This window comes from Oryctolagus cuniculus, chromosome 8 (genome assembly GCF_051225735.1).
Source record: "Oryctolagus cuniculus isolate XC-2025 breed Fujian yellow rabbit chromosome 8, ASM5122573v1, whole genome shotgun sequence".
Lineage (NCBI taxonomy): Eukaryota > Metazoa > Chordata > Mammalia > Lagomorpha > Leporidae > Oryctolagus > Oryctolagus cuniculus.
The window spans coordinates 65641094-65662234 of NC_142874.1; the positions used below are offsets into that span (position 1 = coordinate 65641094).

General features: G+C 43.4%; 1 long non-coding RNA gene across 3 annotated transcripts in view; it reads right to left on the bottom strand.

Moving 5' to 3' along the window:
• Positions 1-410: 410 nt before the first annotated feature.
• LOC138843486 (uncharacterized) overlaps positions 411-21141 on the bottom strand; it is a 39097-nt gene continuing 18366 nt past the window's right edge. For all 3 annotated transcript variants that reach the window (XR_016211968.1, XR_016211967.1, XR_016211969.1), the window contains one exon: positions 411-519. This is a non-coding gene — a long non-coding RNA (uncharacterized LOC138843486). The remainder of the gene's footprint in view (positions 520-21141) is intronic.

Genomic DNA, 21141 nt, shown 5'->3' on the forward strand with positions numbered 1-21141 from the left:
TACGTGTCTTCTAGCTGTGGTCAGGCCCTAGACTGAGTGGTTGACTTGCATTTGGGGACAAGGTTATTGATAAAAAAAAAAATACACCTTTAAAAGACTCGAATTGCATTCAGCAACTAATAAACTGGATCAGATTGAGAGAACAGCAGATTCATGTGTAGAATATTTTGAAATAGTCACTGTTGAGTTACTCTTCTCTCCTGGTAACCCCAATGGTCCTACAACCCTAACCACTGACTTAAGGCAGTCACTGCACCCAAACAAGTGTCTATGGGGATGGGCAAAAGCAGCCTCACTGCCATCTGCCCTCCCACCCCGTGGTGTAGTGGACACAGGGACCTGGGAGCTCCTGAGCCCCACCAGGAAGGGTCAGACATTCTGAGAGTCCAGGAAGGAAAAGTCACCCCTCACCTGAGGTCAGCGAAGGCCTGAGAACAGCACTTCAATGCCACATCATGGGTCTCCCCTGAGAGGAAGGGCAGAAGGTGGTGGGGGGAAGAATCTTGGCGTTGCTCCAATCTACACAGAGAGAGACTTAGTATTAGGCTAGAGTCTGATTGCGTTATTGTCAATAACATTATTTTTACATCACTTCTCAGAAATGTAGGTTTGAGACTTGAGTTGTGTTTGGTCATAGAAAAACAAAGTTATGTTTGTAGTCACAGGAATAGTGCTGTAGGCTGTAAATCAGCAGTGTATCTCAAGTCGCACTTTCTCACACTCAGGAAGTGAGACGGCAGGAAGAATAAACAGCACAATTAGAACAGTTGCCTCTGTATCCAGAGAAATACACCTTGAATTTTCATTACTTAAGTGCATGTAGAGCACCATCTCCTAATATCTTTGTCCCTCTCTCCAATCCTATGGCTCCTATGAGAGTAGGCTCAAAGAAAACAGTTTTCTGGGGTATGCAATATACACCACATGTATCTACTAGTACACACATCAAAACTTAGGGAAAGCACCAGGGGAATGAGAGGCCTCATCTCATAACTTGATGGTCAATACTCTTCTTCTTCTTCTTCTTCTTCTTTTTTTTTTTTTTTTTTTGACAGGCAGAGTGGACAGTGAGAGAGAGAGAGACAGAGAGAAAGGTCTTCCTTTTGCCGTTGGTTCACCCTCCAATGGCCACCATGGCCAGCGCGCGGTAGCTGGCGCATCACCCTGATCCGAAGCCAGGAGCCAGGAGCCATGTGCTTCTCCTGGTCTCCCATGTGGGTGCAGGGCCCAAGGACTTGGACCATCCTCCACTGCACTCCAGGGCCACAGCAGAGAGCTGGCCTGGAAGAGGGGCAACCGGGACAGAATCCGGCGCCCCGACCGGGACTAGAACCCTGTGTGCCGGCGCTGCAAGGTGGAGGATTAGCCTATTGAGCCGTGGCGCCGGCAATACTCTTCTGTTTCTTTTTTTTTTTAATTTTTTTAAAAATGTATTTGAGAGGTAGAGTTACAGACAGTGAGAGGGAGAGACAGAGAGAAAGGTCTTCCTTCCGTTGGTTCACTCCCCAGTTGGCCGCAACAGCCAGAGCTGCGCCCATCCAAAGCCAGGAGCCAGAAGATTCTTCCAGGTCTCCCACACCCTTAGGCCATCTTCTACTGCTTTCCCAGGCCACAGCAGAGAGCTGGACTGGAAGAGGTGCAGCTGGGACTAGAACCCACCACCCATATGGGATACTGGCGCCACAGGCGGAGGATTAACCTACTATGCCACTGTACCAGCCCCTCTTTTTTTTTAAACAAATTTTATTTTTAAAGAATGTTTTAAAGATTTATTTATTTATTTGAAAGGCAGAGTGACAAGGGGGGGGGGAGAAAGAGACAAAAAAGAGACAGAGAGAAAGGGAAAGTGAGAGAATCTTCCATTCACTGATTCACTTATCACATGCCCACAGCAGTTCAGGCTGTGCCAGGCTGAAATCAAGAGCCAGGAATTCCATCCAGGTTTTCCATGTGGATGGCAGGGGCTCAAATGCTTGAGCCATCATCTGCAGCCTCTCGGGCACATTAGTAGGAAGCTGACTGGGAGAGGAGTGGGGACTTGGTTCCAGAACTCCAAAGTAGGATGTGAGGGTCCCAAGCAGTGACTTAGCCCACTGTGCCACAACACCTGCCTTTTAATGATTTTAAATGTTTTACTTATATATTATCTTTGCATTATGTATCATTTATGATTCAAGAGAGAGAGAGCAGGACAGACAGGTAGAAAGAGTTTTCATCCAGATTCACCCCCTCAAATGCCCATAATGGCCAGGGCTCAACCAGCCTGAAGTTGGGAGCTGAGAACTCAACCCAGGTTTCCCACATAGATGGCTAGGACCGAACGACTTGGAACTAACTTGCCGCCTGCCAGGGTGCACATTAGCAGGAAACTGGAGTCTGGAGTAGAGTCGGGACTTGAACTCAGCTTCTCTGATATGGGATGCAGGCAACCTAACTGGTGTCTTAATCGTTAGGCCAAACACCACCTTTCCTTCTGGGTTTTCATGCAAGTGAATGCTTTGTCGTTCAGGTTTCAGGCATTTCCAGCTCTAAAAGCTATTCTAGAATCATATTACATCCTATGTTGTCATCCAATATTAAGTAGGGCACACATGTCCATTGAATTTATTAATTGCTAATTAATCAATTAAAAGACCATGTTTATAAGCTGGGACAGGGTACATATTTATGTCTTAATATGAATCAATAAAGTATGTGGAAATTTAGCTAAATAATATGATATTGAGGCCCTCCCAGGCCCTGAAAACCCAAGATTTTTTTTTTAAAGATTTACTCATTTATTTGAAAGGCAGAGCTAGAGAGGCAGAGAGAGAGAGAAAGATCTCTGCTGGTTCACTCCCTAGATGGCCACATGGCCAGAGCTGCACTGATCCAAAGCCAGGAGCTAAGAGCTTCTTCTGGGTCTCCCACATGAGGGCAGGGGCCCAAGGACTTGGGCCATCATTTACTGCTCTCCCAGGCCATAGCAGAGAGCTGGATCAGAAGTAGAGCATCGAGGACTCGAACCTGCGTCCATATGGGATGTTGTCACTGCAGGCAGCCGCTTCATTTGCCATGCCACAGCGCCAGCCCCCCATGATTTCTATTTCAATACTACCCAACACAGTTACAGTTTCATCTTTCATGACAAACAACTATTGACTTTCATGTAGAGAAATAGTTTTATGTTTCTCCATCCAAAATCTTCTTTCCCCCAAAACACCATTCTCAGGAGCCCTCTGCTAAAAAGACAAACAGCCAGGCGGATTGGGTTTGGTGTTGGGAAGGTGGAAGTAGATCTTTGTTGTACCTTGTGGCTTGTTGAGAACTACTCAATTAGGTAGGGCAGGAGACAAACAGCATTTGTGCTGCCCAGGGCAGAGCTCCGTGAAGACTGTTAAAAGGTAGAAACCGAGAACAAATCTATTACAGAAACTCAATTAGCTTTAGGGAGCAGTGTCTCAGAGCCATCTCCGCAGAGAAGAGGCAGCGTTTCACAGTGACCAGGATACAATTGCACAGCTGCTTGGGCCTCCAGGGCCTAAGGAGATAAAGTGAGCGGAGGCCAGATAGCAGTTTGTGGAGATGCCAGTGCCCAGTGAACATGGCCTTGTCCTCATACCCTGGCAGGCTGCCCGGAAGGAGCCGGCCCAGCTGTTGGGTCTGGTGACAGTCTGTTTAATCTGCCAGCACTGGGAGCCAACTCCCAGATCCCCAGGCAGGGAGGCAGTTTCCAGGCTAAAGCGCTTGTAAGCATTCAGTTCAGCGGTTGTTGCAAATCAGGAAGGGCTGACAGAACAGCAAGGCAGACACAGCCACCCTTTCAAGGAAGCAAGCTAGTTTGGAGGCTTCCTGGCTAGAGACACGATGTTACTTGCCGCTAGAGGCATGGCTATCAACTAAGAATCTCAATGTCATATTTATTATAACATTTTAGAGCTCAAAGAGACTTGGGGAATTGTTTAACTTTGGGAAAGAATCAAGGGTAGGATCCCAGAGGTTAAAACACTTATCAAAGTTGCACAACTACTTTGTGGCAAAGCCAAGACGAAAACCCAATTGGCTTAACTGCTAATCCTAGGATCTTTTCATCATTCCTAACAGCATTTTGAGGACGTGTAAGACATGGCTGCCCTGTTCACTATTCTGTCATCATGGCTCCCTTCCCCTGGTGTTGGTTAGTAAATACCTGGAACACATTTGCAAGTTTTGTTTAGAAGGGTTTTGTTTGCTGCCCCATACTTTCTGTCAATTTGTGACATTTTCCCAAATACATTTATTTTTGTAACTGCAAAGACAATTTAAAAAAAAAAAAAAACTCAAGGGGCCAGGGTTGTGGCTCAGCAGGCAAAGCTGCTGCCTGTGACACCAGCATCCCATATGGGCACCAGTTTGTGTCTTGGCTGCTCCACTTCTGATCCAGCTCCCTGATAATGGCAGGGAAAGGCAGTGGAAAATGACCCAAGTGCTTGGGTCTCTGTCACTCACATGGGAGACCTGGATGAAGCGCCTGTCTCCTGGCTTCAGCCTGGCCCAGCCTTGGCCGTTGTAGCCATCTGGGCAATGAACCAGTGGACGGAAGATCTCTCTCTCCCTCTCTGTCTTTCTCTCTCTGTAAATCTTTCAAATAAATATATACACTTTTAAAAATAAAAACCCAAAAGGTAATTTTTTAAAGTTTTCATAATTCTGGAGATAGTCTCATTAAAGACTTGGGGTATGTTCTTCCAGCTCTCTCTCTCTCTCTCTCTCTCTCTCTCTGTGGGTCTACCTATCTACCTATCTATCTATCTATCCATCATCTTCTGACGCATGAGTTGCTGACAATGTATGAAGCTTTGCTATCATGGAAGAAGCTGTTCATTCTTGGAGGATGGGAAATGAGAGACAGCATATGTAAAGAATGATATTTCTAGCCGGCGCCGCGGCTCAATAGGCTAATCCTCCACCTTGCGGCACCGGCATACCGAGTTCTAGTCCCGATCGGGGCGCTGGATTCTGTCCCGGTTGCCCCCCTTCCAGGCCAGCTCTCTGCTGTGGCCAGGGAGTGCAGTGGAGGATGGCCCAAGTCCTTGGGCCCTGCACCCGCATGGGAGACAAGGAGAAGCACCTGGCTCCTGGCTTTGGATCAGTGCGATGCACCGGCCACAGTGCGCTGGCCGCGGCGGCCATTGGAGGGTGAACCAATGGCAAAAGGAAGACCTTTCTCTCTGTCTCTCTCTCTCACTGTCCACTCTGCCTGTCAAAAAAAAAAAAAAAGATATTTCTTACCTAGATAATGGTTGACAAGGTCTTTGTTTATGACGTCAACACTCTTTATCACCACCTGTTGCACCCTCACCCCTCACTATCCCACCATTAAATCAGTTTAGTTTCTCAGCCCCAAAGGTGAGAATTTAAGCCAGATCTCCCAGAGGGGTTGGGATGAAGACTATGAGTTTGGAGAAGAAAACTGGGGGACTCAAACTTTGGAAGAGGGAGAAGGAGAACTGCTTTCTGGAAGACAGTGAGATATGAATGTTGCACACCCCTGGAGCCCGGAGGCTGGTAGCAGCCCCAAGAGCAATGGTTTTGCATGTACCTAGGTCAGCCAGGAGCTCAGCACCCCAGGCAAAAGTCTTACTAAGGATAGCACTGCCACGGAGATGTCACCTGGGCATGGAGAACATAAACATGGCCACCACAAGTGGATTTCATGCTTAGGAAGGCAAAGTTCTTAAAGATAAAACCCAACTGACTGATAACCAAGGACTTTGTTCCCATTATCTTTGACCACTAAGCTCTAGTGTTTGTATACAATTCCAAGGGGGTGAAAGGAGATCCCTGAAAAAAAAATGACATATCAGGTTTCCCAGCAACCCTGATGGAGGGAACTGAGCCTCACTGAAATGGATATAGAAAAATAAAAAACTATACGATGACCTATGAGCTTCGGAGCAAATCAAACACGCAGCATATGTGCAGCATAATGTGATGTGATAGGATTTTATTGACATACCAGAGTATCCAGTGATGCAAAGTTCTTTCTTTCTATTTTGCACCCACACCTCATGCTAGATATGAGTATAAAGATTATTTAAGAGAGATTAAGTGCTCAGAAGTAAACAAATAATTAAGCATACAAGAGACCTTTATAAACTTTATATCAAAATAAGAGACTCAGAAGTGAGACAAATACAAATGTGAGATTAAGAGGAAATTGCCATGCATATGTCAGATAAGAGGCTAATTGTAGTAAAATGCAAATAAGTCTCACAAATTAATAAGAAATAGATAAACAATGCAACAAGCCTAAGAGTAAATAACATGAATAGAAAATTCACAGATGAGCAAATCCAAATGGTGATTAAACCCATAAAAAGTTGCTCTATTTCCCTGGTTGTCAGGGAAATATAAATTAAAGTAACAATGATGTTTTCCCTTTCATTCATCAGATACACAGTTCTTTTGAAAGAAATATTCTCTCAAATTGGTGTTGGAAATTTAACCAAAATTTAAGTACATACACATATTTTTTAAGCCATAAATCCTGCTTTTGGGAAATCTATACCACAGAAAAATGAGAGTCATCTCTTCATAGCATATGGGCAGGGAAAGAGGTCTTAAACAAGACCCAAAACATGAACTGTAAAAGAAAATATTAATAAATCATCCAATAATTATTTCTACAAGTCAAAAGATATCAGCACATTTAAAAGAAAAGTCATAAGCTAAAAAAGATAACTGACAGTTTAAAATGATCCAGAATTAATATCCAGAATTAATATCCAGAAACACTTGTTTTACCTAAATGAAATTGCCAATGTTTAACAACTTCTCACCTACAAAAGGAGGCAGTTTCATAGTACTCAATCCACTACAAAGAATTCTTCCAAATTAATAAGTAAAAGCCAACTACCCAGGAGAAAGAAATGGACAAAGGATATGAATTCATGAATAAGGAAAATCAAATGGCCAAGAAATGCTTGAAAATATTCTTAACTCACGAGAAATCTGGGAAGTAAAAATTATGATGAGATCACAGTTCGTATCACAAGGTTGGCAAAGATTTAAAAGTATTGGTAAAAATGTGAGGGGCATAGCAGGTTAGACTACCATTTGGGATGCTCACATCCCATGAGAGAATGCCTGGGATCCAGTACTTCCAAGGTATCTTCCTGCTAATGCATACCCTGGGAGGCAGCAGATGATGGCTCAAGTGCTTGGATCACTGCCACCAATGTGGGGACCTGGGTGATGTAGTTCCTGGTTCCTGGCTTCGGCCTGGCCCATCCTGGGATGTTGTAGGCATTTGAGAAGTAAATCACTGGATGGAAGATAGCGCTCTCGCTCTTTCTCTCTCTCTCAGTGTGTGTGTCTCCTTTTCAAATAAAATACATAAACTCTAAAAAAAAAAAGTGGGAAATGGGAATTCTTAGATATTGCGTGAATACAAAGTGTTACAAACTTGGAAATACTATATGAAGTTCACATGCACACCATTTGACCCACAAACTTTACTGCAGTGAATACACACCAAAGACAACCACAAAGAATTCTATATAAGGATTTATGAAGCATCATTTCCAACAGTGAATAACTGTAAGCAATACGAATGACATCACATATTATAAGTAGATGTTACATTTATAGGTAAATAGCAGCTAAGTAAACTAAATGATATCAGATATTTAGTAGATAAGTATCTACTAAAGTTGATTCATATATCTGTCAACAGTAAAGAACTACATATGTCAATGTGGATATGTCTTTAAAAATATAATGTTGAGGCTGGCATTGAGCATAGTGGACTAAGCTGCCACTACCTACACGAGCATCCATATCAGCACGCCAGCTTGAGTCCTGGCTACTCCACTTCCAATCCAGCTTTTTGCTAATGCACCAAGGCAGGCAGCAGAAGATGACCCAAGTTCATGGCCCCCCCCCCCCCCACCTACGTTGGAGACTAGGAGAGAGTTCCTGGCTCCTGGTCTGTCTTGGCCAGACCCTGGCCATGGATCTCTCTGTCTCTCTTTCTATGTCACTCTGCCTTTCAAGTTAAATAAATAAATCCTTTTAAAAATTTAAATAAATAAAAATATAAGGTTGAATAGAAAAAAGTACACAAGGATACTGAGAACATCAACTCAGTTATTTACATTTTTAAGTTACACAAAACTTGATATATGTAGTAAAATGTAGATGAAGACATGGGTGCTGGCTCATGTCCTGGCTGCTCCACTTCTGATCCAGCTCCATGCTAAAGGCCTGGGAAAAGCAGTGGAAGATGACTCAAGTGTTTGGGCCCCTGCCACCCATGTGGGAGCCTTGGATGAAACTCCTGGCTCCTGGCTTCAGCCTGGCCTAGCCCTGGCCATTACAACCATCTGGGATGTGAAACAGCAAATAGAAAATCTCTCTCTCTCTCGCTGTGTGTGTGTGTGTGTGTGTGTCTTCTCTCTCATTCTGTAACTCTGACTTTCAAATAAATCTTTTTTAAAAATATTATGAAGATAATATATAGCTGGCTTAAGATAATGGCTGGTGGGGGGGGAGTGGAATGGAAGGGATATAAAGAGGTCTTTAACTGTAGTTCAAACTTTATTTAAAAATAAGCAAGTAAGTATGATAAAATGTTAACAACTGCTTTTTTTTTTAAAAAAAGATTTTATTTAATTTATTTGAGAGGCAGAGTTACAGACAGAGAAAGAGGCATCTGCTGGGTAATCTCCCAAATGACTGCAATGGCTGGAGCTAGGCCAATTCAAAGCCAGGAGCCAGGAGCTTCTCCAGGATCTCCCATGCAGGTGCAGGGTCCCAAGCACTTGGACCATCTTTTACTGCTTTCCCAGACCAAAGCAGAGAGCTGGATCGAAAGAGGAGCTGCTGGGACACGAACTGGAGCCCATATGGAATATGCCAGCGCCGTGGGTGGAGACTTAACCTACTACACCACAGCGCTGGCCCTAACAACTGCTTTTTTAAAAATTGCATACTTCAGGGCTTTTGAGTTATCATCTGTTCTTTTCTACATGTTTCAAATATTTACAACATAAAACATTAGAAGCCTCAACAAGGATGTTGGTTGCGGTGTTGTTTCTAGAAGTGGGACCAATGCCAGGATACAGGAAACCATGGTCCATCCACACCACATACTTCACTCATCAATGGCTTCCAGTAGCTATAACTGAGCTTTTGCTTAATCATTCAAAAGAATGTGACAGTTAGTATCTCACACAGCTGAGGAAGTGAAAAGTGGGCACTGAGTTACGCAGAGTTCTGAAACTGGCTGTGTGATACTTCAGCAGCTAGAAGCAGGTGATGTCATAGGTGAATGCGTGCTCACGTGCCTCATCCTGTTGACTAATGACACGTTGTCTTTCTTCTGTCTCTCTTGTGTCTGGAGAGCTCATGTACCTACCTCTGTGGCTGAGGCTGGGACCTCTGGGTCACCTAATTTGTCAGGAGAATAAACAATGACCCCGAAGTCTTTTGGGCTGATTTCTAATTAAACAGAAGGGCCCTCCATAACTAGCTGTCATCAGCTGATGGGGGTGGCGAATGTGAGAAAGCACCGTGGGGTGGCTGCTTTCCTCCTCCCCATCGTCAGGGGATGTGTCCTTCTCTGACTCGTCCATGGCACCAGAGCTCAGTGCACCTCCTGTCACTGTTCTGAACTCCTGGGTGATGCCAGGTGGGAAATGAAGTCACAGGCATTCTTACAGCTTCTCTGCTGAATATCAGGGAACTGGGGAAAAAGCAGCTGGCCTGCACGGGGCAATCCTAACAATGACAATAATAGAGGAATGGCCAGCAAGGAGCCCTCCATCTCCAGTCCCCTGTGGCGTCTCCTTGAACTCTTCTCCCGGGAAGATTGTTGCTCTATCACAGAGGTGACACCATTGTTCAAGAGGTTCGATCACATTCACACGGTTCCTTAAAGACATCCCGCGCTCTCTAAACTCCTCTTTGGGCCGATATTTTAAGAGCTGCCTCTATGCTCTGAATGTGTAGTCTACTGATGTTCAACAGCCATGAAAAGGATCACTCACATAGCACACCACGGCCTGCCAAAGCCCTTGTCATCCAGAAATAAAATCTCATTTCTTAGGAGGAAAATGAAAGTTTTGGGTCCCCACCCCCACCCCCACCCTCAGCCTGTAATATTGAGAGCGTCTTCTCTCCCCAGCAGATCGGATCAAAATCTCCCGAAGGGCTGTGCAGACAAAGGGGAGTGATCTGAAGCTTCCTGGTGAAAGCAGGTCACATCTTTCTGTCCCCTCTCCTGTCGACAGCTCCACAGGAGGCGCACCTTCAGAAAGGCGCTGGTGAGGGATTGCACACTCGGGCTTCTCCAACCTGGGAAATGGGATTTCAGCCACTGACTGCCATCGGCTCGCTGGCACTTGCCAACTGCTCCCGCCTGAGTGTTTAAAAGCATATTTTCGGTCAGTTGAGGACAAGGGAAATGCCCTTTTCTGTGTTGGAAGGAAACTAGTTAGCGTCTTCAATTGCTTCCCCTGCAGTGGTTAGCTGCTTTCTGAGATCTTCCTTCCCCTTAATGGTTCAGATGCTGAGGCATCTTCCTACGGTGCTGGCATCTCTAGACAGCAGAGAGCTAGTGTCACCCAGAGGGTAGCCAGGGCACAGAGTTTGCACAGACTTCACCATCCAGCTCCCGGAGACGGAATAACATTGGCTGTCAAATGTGGCACATAAAGAAGAGAGTGTTTTTAAGTTCTGTCGAAAACAAGGTACAAATGCCCACTCGAGCATTAAAATGACCCCCAAGGTGGCGCGCTTGGCTGTGCTTTAAGATGTACCATTTGACCTCCACCCTGCAGTCATCCTGGCCTTTTATAAGGGCCTGGCACCCAGAGCCATACCTCCCCCTTATCAGCATTCACTTGAGAAGGCCTGTGACCTTTCTGATGAGGAAATGCTGCCTCTGCCTCTTATTTGTGTCATGTTTTTAGATAAGTCTCTGAAAAGGTTAACAGGGAAGCGTCCGGGCTGGCCTTGGACGGGGGAATGTCGCCCCCAAAGAATGGGGAAAGGGAAATGCAGTAGGCTGAATTATGTCCCCACCCCAACCCCAAATAGTCCTATGTTGAAGCCCTGACCCTCAGTGTGATCCTACGGGTTTTTAGAGGTAAGGAATAAAGGTTAAGTGAGGTCATTGGTGAAGGGCTCTAATATGATAGGATCAGTGTCGCTCTGAGATGAGACACCGGAGAGCTGGCTCTCTCCCCACACAGAGGTCATGTTAGCACACTGCGAGCCCGTGGCCACCCATGAGCCAAGAGAAGAGGCCTGAGAATGGAGCCGACTCTGCTGGCACCTGGATCTGTAGCTCTCTGGCCTCCAGAACTGTGGGGAGTGGATTTCTGTTGTTTGAGCCACGCAGTCCTTGCCAGTTTGTGGTAGCAGCCCAGGCTGACCAATAGAGGGACAGAGCTTTGGGTATTTCCACGTTCCAATTAAAAATGCCCCCGCGACAGCAACTGAGACTTCTCTCAGCATTAGATAGAAGGAGCTTCGGAGGTGGCACTCTCAAAATATGTTGCTTTGGCAAATTGGCTATTTCTTTTTCCACACTCCCCTAAAGACAGGTCCCCCCCACCCCTCGGGCATCGTGTTAGATGAAGAAGTCAGGCCCCTGGCGCTGGTACTGTGGCGTAGCCGATAAATCTGCCACAGTACCACAGTACCAACATCCCACATAGGCACCAGTTTGAGTCCCAGCTGCTCCACTTCCAATCGAGCTCTCCGCTGTGGCCCAGGAGGGCAGTGGAGGATGGCCCAAGTACTTGGGCCCCTGCACCTGCATGGGAGACCTGGAAGAAGCTCCTGGCCCCTGGCTTAGGACAGGCCCAGCTCAGGCCATTGTGGACATTTTGGGAGTGAACCAGCAGATGGAAGATCTCTCTTTCCCTCTGTAATGCTGCCTTTCAAATAAGTAAATGAGTCCTTTAAAAAAAAAGAAGTTGACCCAGAAAAATAAATACCGCATGATCTCATTCATTTGTGGCATCTGAAAAAGCTGACATCGCAGAAGCACAGAACAGAAGCGTGGTCTCCAGAGGTGGGGGAGGGGCTGGGGAGAGAGGGGTCAATGAGTGCGAAGCTACAGTTAGATAGAGGAACATGTTCTAGACATCTACTGCACACAGAGGGACTATGGGGGACAGTGTAGTGCTGGGCGTTTCTAAAATAACTGCAGGAGGATTTTGAATGTTTTCACCAGACAAAAACCATGCTTCAGGGGACGGGTATGCAAATTACCCATATCTGACCATTACACAAGGCATACATGTAGCAAAACATCACACTTTATCCTGTAAGTATGTTCAGTTATGCACATATAGATCTGAGAAAGAGACAGAGCAAGAGCGAGAGAGAGAGATCCCACTAAAGAAGCTCAATTGTTATAAATTCTCTCCCTGGGACTTTCGTCGTTCAGGGAAGATTGACCATAATCGTAGGTGAGCTGACCAAAAGTCAACACCCACCTGGAAAGAACTTTGGCACAAACTCTTATCTCTCTCATCTATTCGTCTAGGGATCCATTCATCTTTTCTTTTTTTGACAGGCAGAGTGGACAGTGAGAGAGACAGAGAGAAAGGTCTTCCTTTGCAGTTGGTTCACCCCCACAATGGCCGCCGCGGCAGGCATGCTGCAGCCAGCGCACCGCGCTGATCTGAAGCCAGGAGCCAGGTGCTTCTCCTGGTCTCCCATGCGGGTGCAGGGCCTAAGCACTTGGGCCATCCTCCACTGCACTCCCCGGCCACAGCAGAGACCTGGACTGGAAGAGGGGCAACCAGGACAGAATCCGGCGCCCCGACAGGGACTAGAACCCGGTGTGCCGGCGCTGCAGGCAGAGGATTAGCCTAGTGAGCCGCGGTGCCGACCCCATTCATCTTTTCAAAAAATCATTTACCCTCCCCTCAGTTACTTTCATCCTTCTATCCTCCCTCCCCTACTCCTATTAAGACAGTCTATAATCTCTCAAATCTCAGCACTTTTTTGCTTTTTTAAATTTATTTTCATTTTATTTGAAGGGGGTGAGGGGAGGAGAGAGATTGTCCATCTGTTGCTTTACTCTCCAAATGCCTGCAAGAGCTGGGACCAGGCCAGGCTGAAACCAGGAGTCAGAAATTCAGTCTGGATCTCCCATGTGAGGTGGCAGGGATTCAGCACCTTAAACCATCACCTGCTGCCTCCCAGGTTGCACATTAGCAGGAAGCTGGGATCCAGAGAGGAGCTGGGACTTGAACCCAAACACGGAGATACGGGAAGAGGATGGCCCAAGCAGCATCTTAACCACTGTCTGCTCCCTCGCCACGTTAGCATTTCTCTCTTCCTCTGATGCTCTCATGCATGTAATATTAAAAATTCATACGTGTGCATGCCTTTTCCCTATTCATCTCTCTGTTGTCAATTTATTCTGTAGGCCAGCTATCAAACCTTAGAATGGCAAACAAGGAAACCTTGGGAAAGTTACAAGCTTTTGGCTTCAGGATCAGCCTACATAGCCTGGGAATGAAAAAGACTGAGGTATTTGTTTCTCCTTGAAATCCTCTTGCAAGCTTAAAGCACACCCATGCTTTCTGATGGATTTGGTTTTCCAATCTATCAGATTATATTTGGGGAAGTCTGGAAAACGAAAGGTTGGATACTAAAGATGGGGAGGAACGGTCAAGACTCCCTGAAGGCCATTCTCACGGGTGCTGTGCAAATGGCTTCTCTTTGGGGGTGTTCTCTGTTTCTTACATTGCTCATGCTGTCTCACTGTTCACAACAATCATACAAACCCAGACATTTTACTGTTTTTGCCAGCCTTGACATAACTGGCTTGTAATTCAACTGCCAAAGCTGACATAAATTTGTCCTTTGCTTTATTCAGCACTTTTTGTGTGGGAGAGGGAAAGGATTCTCTCTAGAGAGTGAGCAGACTGTTATCATTAATGTCAATGGCAGGCACTGGCATCCCTTGCTCACTAAAGTGCAAACTAAACTTTCAACAATTACAATAACAATAACACAGATATTTAAGTTGCTTGAGTAGTAGCATACTCCTAACTTTTTTTTTTGCATACTCTTGAAATTTTAATCCCAAATTCTGAAACTTATCTGAAAGAGAAAAACCTAAGATTAATAAATTTGATATCATGATGTAATCTACTACAGAGAGTGTTCTAGATTTTCAGCAATACTTTTAAAAGTCAACTACATCAGCATGCCCTATACAGTTAGACTCCTCTACTAGTGAAGTGATGGTGGGGAGCCAGGTGTGAGACCAGAAGACCCAATGGGTAAGAAACCAATGGGGAAAATGCCTACTGCCCCCTGCTGGTAACAATGAGTCAATATTTCTGATGATTCCCACAACACTGAAAGTTCTCTTACATGTTGAGTTGAAAACACCACACCAATTTCAAAATGACTTTAAACAACTTTAAATATTTAGATTAAAAAACACTAAGAAGTAAAGATTTTACTTGATTTTTCCCTCTAATTATACCCCTCTTTTCTATCTTCTTAGTTTCCTTTCCAAACGTAGATCATTACATCATTAAATTCTAAGACATTCTGCACCAAACAACTGTTGACCTGTTCTAGGTACGAAAGTTCCTTTTATGTATGATGATAGATACAAGAAAAAAATGTTCTTAAAATATTCCTTTGAGACTGTGTCTTGAAGCTAATTACACGCGAGACAACTGTGACTACTATAACAAGTGCTGAACATTGGAGTCTTATATTACAGCTCAGATCTCATCTGTGGCACTTATTTAGTTATAAGATTTCAGCAATTTACCTAATCTCTTAGACCTCATCTGTTAAAATGAAATAATAAAAACACATAACACACAAACTTTTCATGAAGATTAAAATCGAGTATTTAAATGAAAGTATTTCTTGAAGAGCTACACTGTAGGAAGATTCTGCAACTGAAAGAGTAGATGAGAATGAGTGCCCATTTAACCATTACTAGACAGGTATTTGGAGTCAAACACCCTAGAGCATAGTAAGAATTAAACATTAAACTTTATAGCTATTTGTCATTGATACTGCATCATTACCATTGTTTAATATTTAATTTCTACTGCTCTCTAGAGGATTAGATCTGTGGAGAATGTAGATGTAGACATCCTCTGATTCCCTGAGTCTCAAACTAAAGTAAGTACGTGATAAAAACGTCTCAGAGACAGAATAGAAGAGTCTCTCCACGAATTCTTATGATGCAACTTCTTCAGTGGTTACCACATTTAAATTGGTCAAGCAAGGAGCTCTTGCAAGCTTGCTCCTCTGGGACTGGTGAAAACACAGTACACTGAAGGTTTTGTTTGTAGGTTGTGCTTTTTGACCGAAGTTTTCCTGCTATAAAGGGTGTATTATTGAGAAACGCAACCAAAAAGTTGGAATCCATGGAAATCATCAAAATTGTCTGGCTGCTGTGATCCAGTAACTCTTTAGTTCCTTTCAATCAATGGCTTATAATCTTTATTTTAGATAGAACTCTTGGTCTTTAACCTAATTTTAAGCATTGCGCTGACCCTGTTAAACACATAAGGAATATTTTGGAATTTTAAATGAGTCACAAAGTGTCAAACCCAAAGATGTTAGTTTTTATTTTTACTTGTCTTTAGAGGCGGGAGGATTGTACACCTTATTTTGTGTTTGTTCTGTTCCCAGCAGGCTTTTCTTTGCTTACATCTCACACAGAGCATATTTAATTTAGTGAATTGACTTGGTTATATGGTAAACACTGCAAGGAACCTAAGAAAGTCACAGTCAGGGAGGGCAGAAAAAGCCTTTCAAGTCCCACTGAAACTATTTCAAGCTCCCTGAGCTTACAGAGTGGGGCCACTACTTGAGTGCATAGCTATGAGGAATGCAACAGCTTCTTTTGACCACTTTTAAGAGGAAACATAAAATAAAAAGTTATTGAACTCATGCCAGTAAGAAGAATGTCCTTTATTTACAAGGGTTAATTCTGCAGAATTGGGCCTTGTGAACCTTACCTCAGACTGTGGTCACTTGGTTCCAGCTGTTTCTGACTCCTCTGGGAGGACACATCCCTTTTTAGCAGGAATAGAGCAGAGAAAAATCAGTGGGCATGCGGGTTTCACAGTGATTCCCAATGGGAGTACCCACGAAAGGCCTGAGAAGAGGGAGTTCTGCTATTTCTCTTGGCAGTGAGTGGTACTTATGGGTGGACTATTGAGACAGGTGGATCCACAGCCACCCTGTTGGCTTATGTTGGCCATGATGGTGCCAGTGGGAGAAACCAGAGATGGAGATCTGCCCAAGAAAGTCCTGGGCTCACAGGCTCACTGGGTCCTCTATGATTGCCCAGCCCAATCACTTCTGTATGACTTCTGTCCCAGTTGAACCTCATTTCTTCACTTCCTCTTATCTTTGTAACAATGAAAATCTTGACTACCTCTTCCTCTTCATCATGACTTCTCTAGGTGTATCATTGACCAAGTTGTAGTTGTCTGATTCTACTGACTTAATAAAGTCTCTTCCCACCAACAAAATATACCTATGTATGACTATGTTATACCTTTTTTCATATGTAACTTCTTAAAAATACATTTTCCATTCAAAAAGAAGTTTATTAGGCAGAAGTTCTCAGTATTTTAATAAAAGAAGTTATCCTAATCTGAATACTCTCCAACAGATTTTAGCCATATAATATTATATTTTTAATATATATGCAAAATAATAAATCTCATTAGAATTGCTTACCTCCTTTTCAAATGCTATTGAATTTCTATATGAGTTCATTAGGAGTGGGTATTTGATGTAGTGGTTAGGACACCATCTGTGATGTGGTCATTCCATATTGGAAAGTCTGAGTTCTAATACTGGCTCAACTTCCAGTTCCACATTCCTGCTAATGCACACATTGGGAGTCAGCAAGTGGTGGTTCAAGTAGTTAGGTCTCCGCTATCCATGTAGGAGATCTGAATTAAGTTCTTGGCCCTTGTGGGCATTTGGGGGAGCGAACCAGCATATGGGAGCTCTACCTGTCTATTGTTCTGCCTTTCAAGTAAGTAAAATTTTAAAAATATGTAAATTAATTAATTATTATTAATAAATAAATTATTGAATTTACCAAAGATGTTGTTTTTTTTTTTATCTTTTATTTAATGAATATAAATTTCCAAAGTACGTCTCATGGGTTACAATGGCTTTCCCCCCCATACCGTCCCTCCCACCCACCACCCTCCCCTTTCCCACTCCCTCTCCCCTTCCATTCACATCAAGATTCATTTTCGATTATCTTAGTATACAGAAGATCAGCTTAGTATACCTTAAGTAAGGATTTCAACAGTTTGTTCCCACACAGAAACATAAAGTGAAAAATAATAGATGATTTTTTTTTAAATGATGATGAAATCAGATCAGACCTATTGTCATGTTTAATCCCAGTGAGAGTCAAGTTGGGAATTGATAGTTTCTTTTCTTTTTTTTTTTTTTTTTTTTTTAACAGAAGATCAGTTTAGTGTACATTAAGTAAAGATTTCAACAGTTTGCACCCCCATAGAAACACAAAGTGAAATATACTGTTTGAGTACTCGTTATAGCATTAAGCCTCAGTGTACAGCACATTAAGGACAGAGATCCTACATGAGGAGTAAGTGCACAGTGACTCCTGTTGTTGACTTTACAAATTGACACTCCTGTTTATGGCATCAGTAATCTCCCTATGCACCAGTCATGAGTTTCCAAGGCTATGGAAGCCCCTTGAGTTCTCCGACTCTTATCTTGTTTAGACAAGGTCATAGTCAAAGTGGAGGTTCTCTCCTCCCTTCAGAGAAAAGCACCTCCCTCTTTGAAGACCTGTTCTTTCCACTGGGATCTCACTCACAGAGATCTTTTTGCCAGAGTGTCTTGGCTTTCCATGCCTGAAATACTCTCATGGGCTTTTCAGCCAGATCCGAGTGCCTTTAGGGCTGATTCTGAGGCCAGAGTGCTATTTAGGACATCCGCCATTCTATGAGTCTGCTGAGTATCTCACTTCCCATGTTGGATCACTCTCCCCTTTATTTATTCTATCGGTTAGTGTTAGCAGATACTAGACTTGTTTATGTGCTCCCTTTGACTCTTAGTCCTTTCATTATGATCAATTGTGAACTGAAATTGATCACTTGGAATAGTGAGATGGCATTGGCACATGCCACCTTGATGGGATTGAATTGGAATCCCCTAGTATGTTTCCAACTCTACCAATTGGGGCAAGTCAGCCCGAGCATGCCCCAAATTATACATCTCTTCCCTCTCTTATTCCCACTTTTATGTTTAACAGGGATCACATTTCAGTTAATTTTCAACACTTAAGAATAACTGTGTGATAATTACAGAATTAAACCAGTCATATTAAGTAGAACAGACAAAAAAAAAATACTATGAGGGATAATGTATTAAGTTGTCCATTAGCAGTCAGGGCTATGCTGATCAAGTCACCATTTCTCATAGTGTCCATTTCACTTCAGGAGGTTTCCTTTTTGGTGTTCAGTCAGTTGTCACCGATCAGGGAGAACATATGGTATTTTATTATTTATTATTTATTTATTATTAATAAATAAATTATTGAATTTACCAAAGATGTTTAAATTTCATAGTTTAGCATTCCATACTAGAGAAATACTCAGCCAATGTTTTTGCCTGGTGTTTCCATGAAGATTCCACTTATCTTAGAAATGATTAATATAGAGTGACTATAAATAGTATAAGTTTAAATAGAATAGCACATACATTTTCTGTTTGGTGTTTTTTTTTCTTTTTTTGCTGTGGGGTTTGTTGGCATTTACAATGTGGTGAAAGAACTGTAAGAATATCCTCAGCCTAGAATATTTTTAATCAAAATTTTCCTCCACTTTCAGGAAGGAACGATTATTCAGAAGCCTTACAGATTAGTCATTTCTTGAGAAGCTCAATCATTCAGTACTGTGTCATAGCCAACTGTCCAAGGTCAGCAAAATGCTATGGCATGTTCTGTTTGACGGCCTTAGGCAGAAAGCCACAGCAGCCTCACTATTAATATCTCCTGACCTTTTGACTTACAAACAGAAGCACCCTTGTGGCTGTTTTTTTCCCTATATACCCCTGAAAAACTAGGGATCTAGGGCTTGAGATAAGAATAATTAATTTAATAGTTTTTTTTAAATACAGAATCCTGGGCTTTTATATAACAAGAAGATGGCTTATTCATGTCATCCAATTTTCTTAAGCACCAGTTGCGTGTAAGTTACCACACCAAGCCTTTGGGAAACAAAGAGGAATCAGTGCAATGCGCCCTCAAGGAGCTTATGACCCAAGTGGGAAGAAGCAATATAGTAAAATCCTACAATGTGGGATAAAAAAGGAAAATGTGTCACAAAAGAAATACAGACAGATGATTTGGGGGTTCAGAAAAGAGAGAATATTAAAATGTGTGGGCTGGTGGCAAAGGCAAAGGGATTGGTGATAAATCTGAGAAGATGATATCGGAACTTGGCCTTGAATGCACCGAATTCAAACATATGGAGAGAAGACGAAAGTGTAGACATTTCAGATTGAGGGCATAGCATGATGTAGGGCATGGAGGTCAGAAAATCTAAGGTAGTAAATAAAAGTTTTAAGTAGCTCATTTTGTCCAGAAAACAGGGAATATGAATGGAAATTGAAGTTGGAAAATGAGCTTGAGAGCAAAGCTACAGGGCTGCTAAGACAAGATAATAGAATGCAGGTTCTATTTTACAGGCAAGGGACTCACTGGAGGGGAATACCACTTTGGATTTGGGCTTCAGAGCTGTGTTGGACTAATTTAGAAAGGTGGGTGACTGGAGGTGAGAATCCAAACCCACTACATATATTCTACAACTGTTCGGTGAAATATAGCCAAGGTTTCTAGACAAGAAAGCCTGGAACAAGGATCAAAGAGCTGACACTTGACCTGGGAAGTACAAACCCAGGCCATTGAAGCTGAAGCAAAAGGAGTGAAGGGAAGGAAGGATATGAAGCAGTAGGAAGCGATGCCTGCTACAACTGGCCTGAGCTTGATGTGAGCCATGGTGAAGAGACCCCCTACATTGCACATCGGAGTGCCCGAGTTTGATTCTGGGCTCCTGCCTCCAGCTTCTCCCCAATGTGGATCTCGGAGACAGCAGAAAGGGCTCAGGTAATGGGTTCCTGCCTCCCACGTGGGAGATGTGCATTGTGTTTCTGGCTCCTGGCTCTGGCCCAGGAACAGCCCTGGCAATTGCAAGTATTTGGAGAGTGAACCAGCAGACGAGAGTAAGATATTCTCTCTCTCTCTTTCTCTCTTTAACTCTCTCTCTCCTTCCTTCCCTCTCAAATAAGAGAGAAGAATTCATATCACATTAAGTGAATAATTATTTTTTCCTTTTTTAAAAAAGATTGATTTTGAAAGAGAGAGAGAGAGAGAGATCTTCCATCCACTGGTTCACACCACAGATGGCCATAGTGGCCGGCACTGGGCAATACTGAAACCAGGAGCCAGAAAATTCATCCAGGTCTCCCATGTGGGTGGCGGGGTCCAAATACCTGCATTATCTTCTGGTGCTTTTCGCAGGCCACTAGCAGGGAGCTGAATCAGAAGAGGAGCAGCCAGGACACCTGGCACCCATATGGCATGCTGACTGATGGCTTAGCCACAATGCCAGCCTTCAAACAATTCTTTTGCACCTGGGGTCAACTTATTTTCTTGCAACACTACTTAGAAAATTGTCTCCCTCTCAAGTATGAAGACTGAGAATTATTGGCTTAAAGATATTTCTGCACATCATCTGAGTTAGTCAAGTCTGAGTATCACATTTCTTTCATTCCAATTCTATGACATGTCATCATAAAGTTTTGGCATGGGCGGCCCAGTCTTTGGAAGAGAAGTTCAGAACTGTGTAATATCAGGCTCAGCATTATTAAGTAACGTCTCTCATCTGATGATGGGGCTATAAACACCAGTCTGGACATAATAGAGCACACTTAGCCCACTTGTTCAGAACTGCAAGGAAAATAAGGTCACACAAAGAGCCCTCTGCCCATAAGAAAGAATTCTCAATTACAAATCACTTTTGAGTACGAGTGCAGGAATGCAATTGTTTATCCTCCAAACTGAAAAGGGAAGGGAGATCCTCTCCCCCCACACACACACGTGTGTGTGGATGT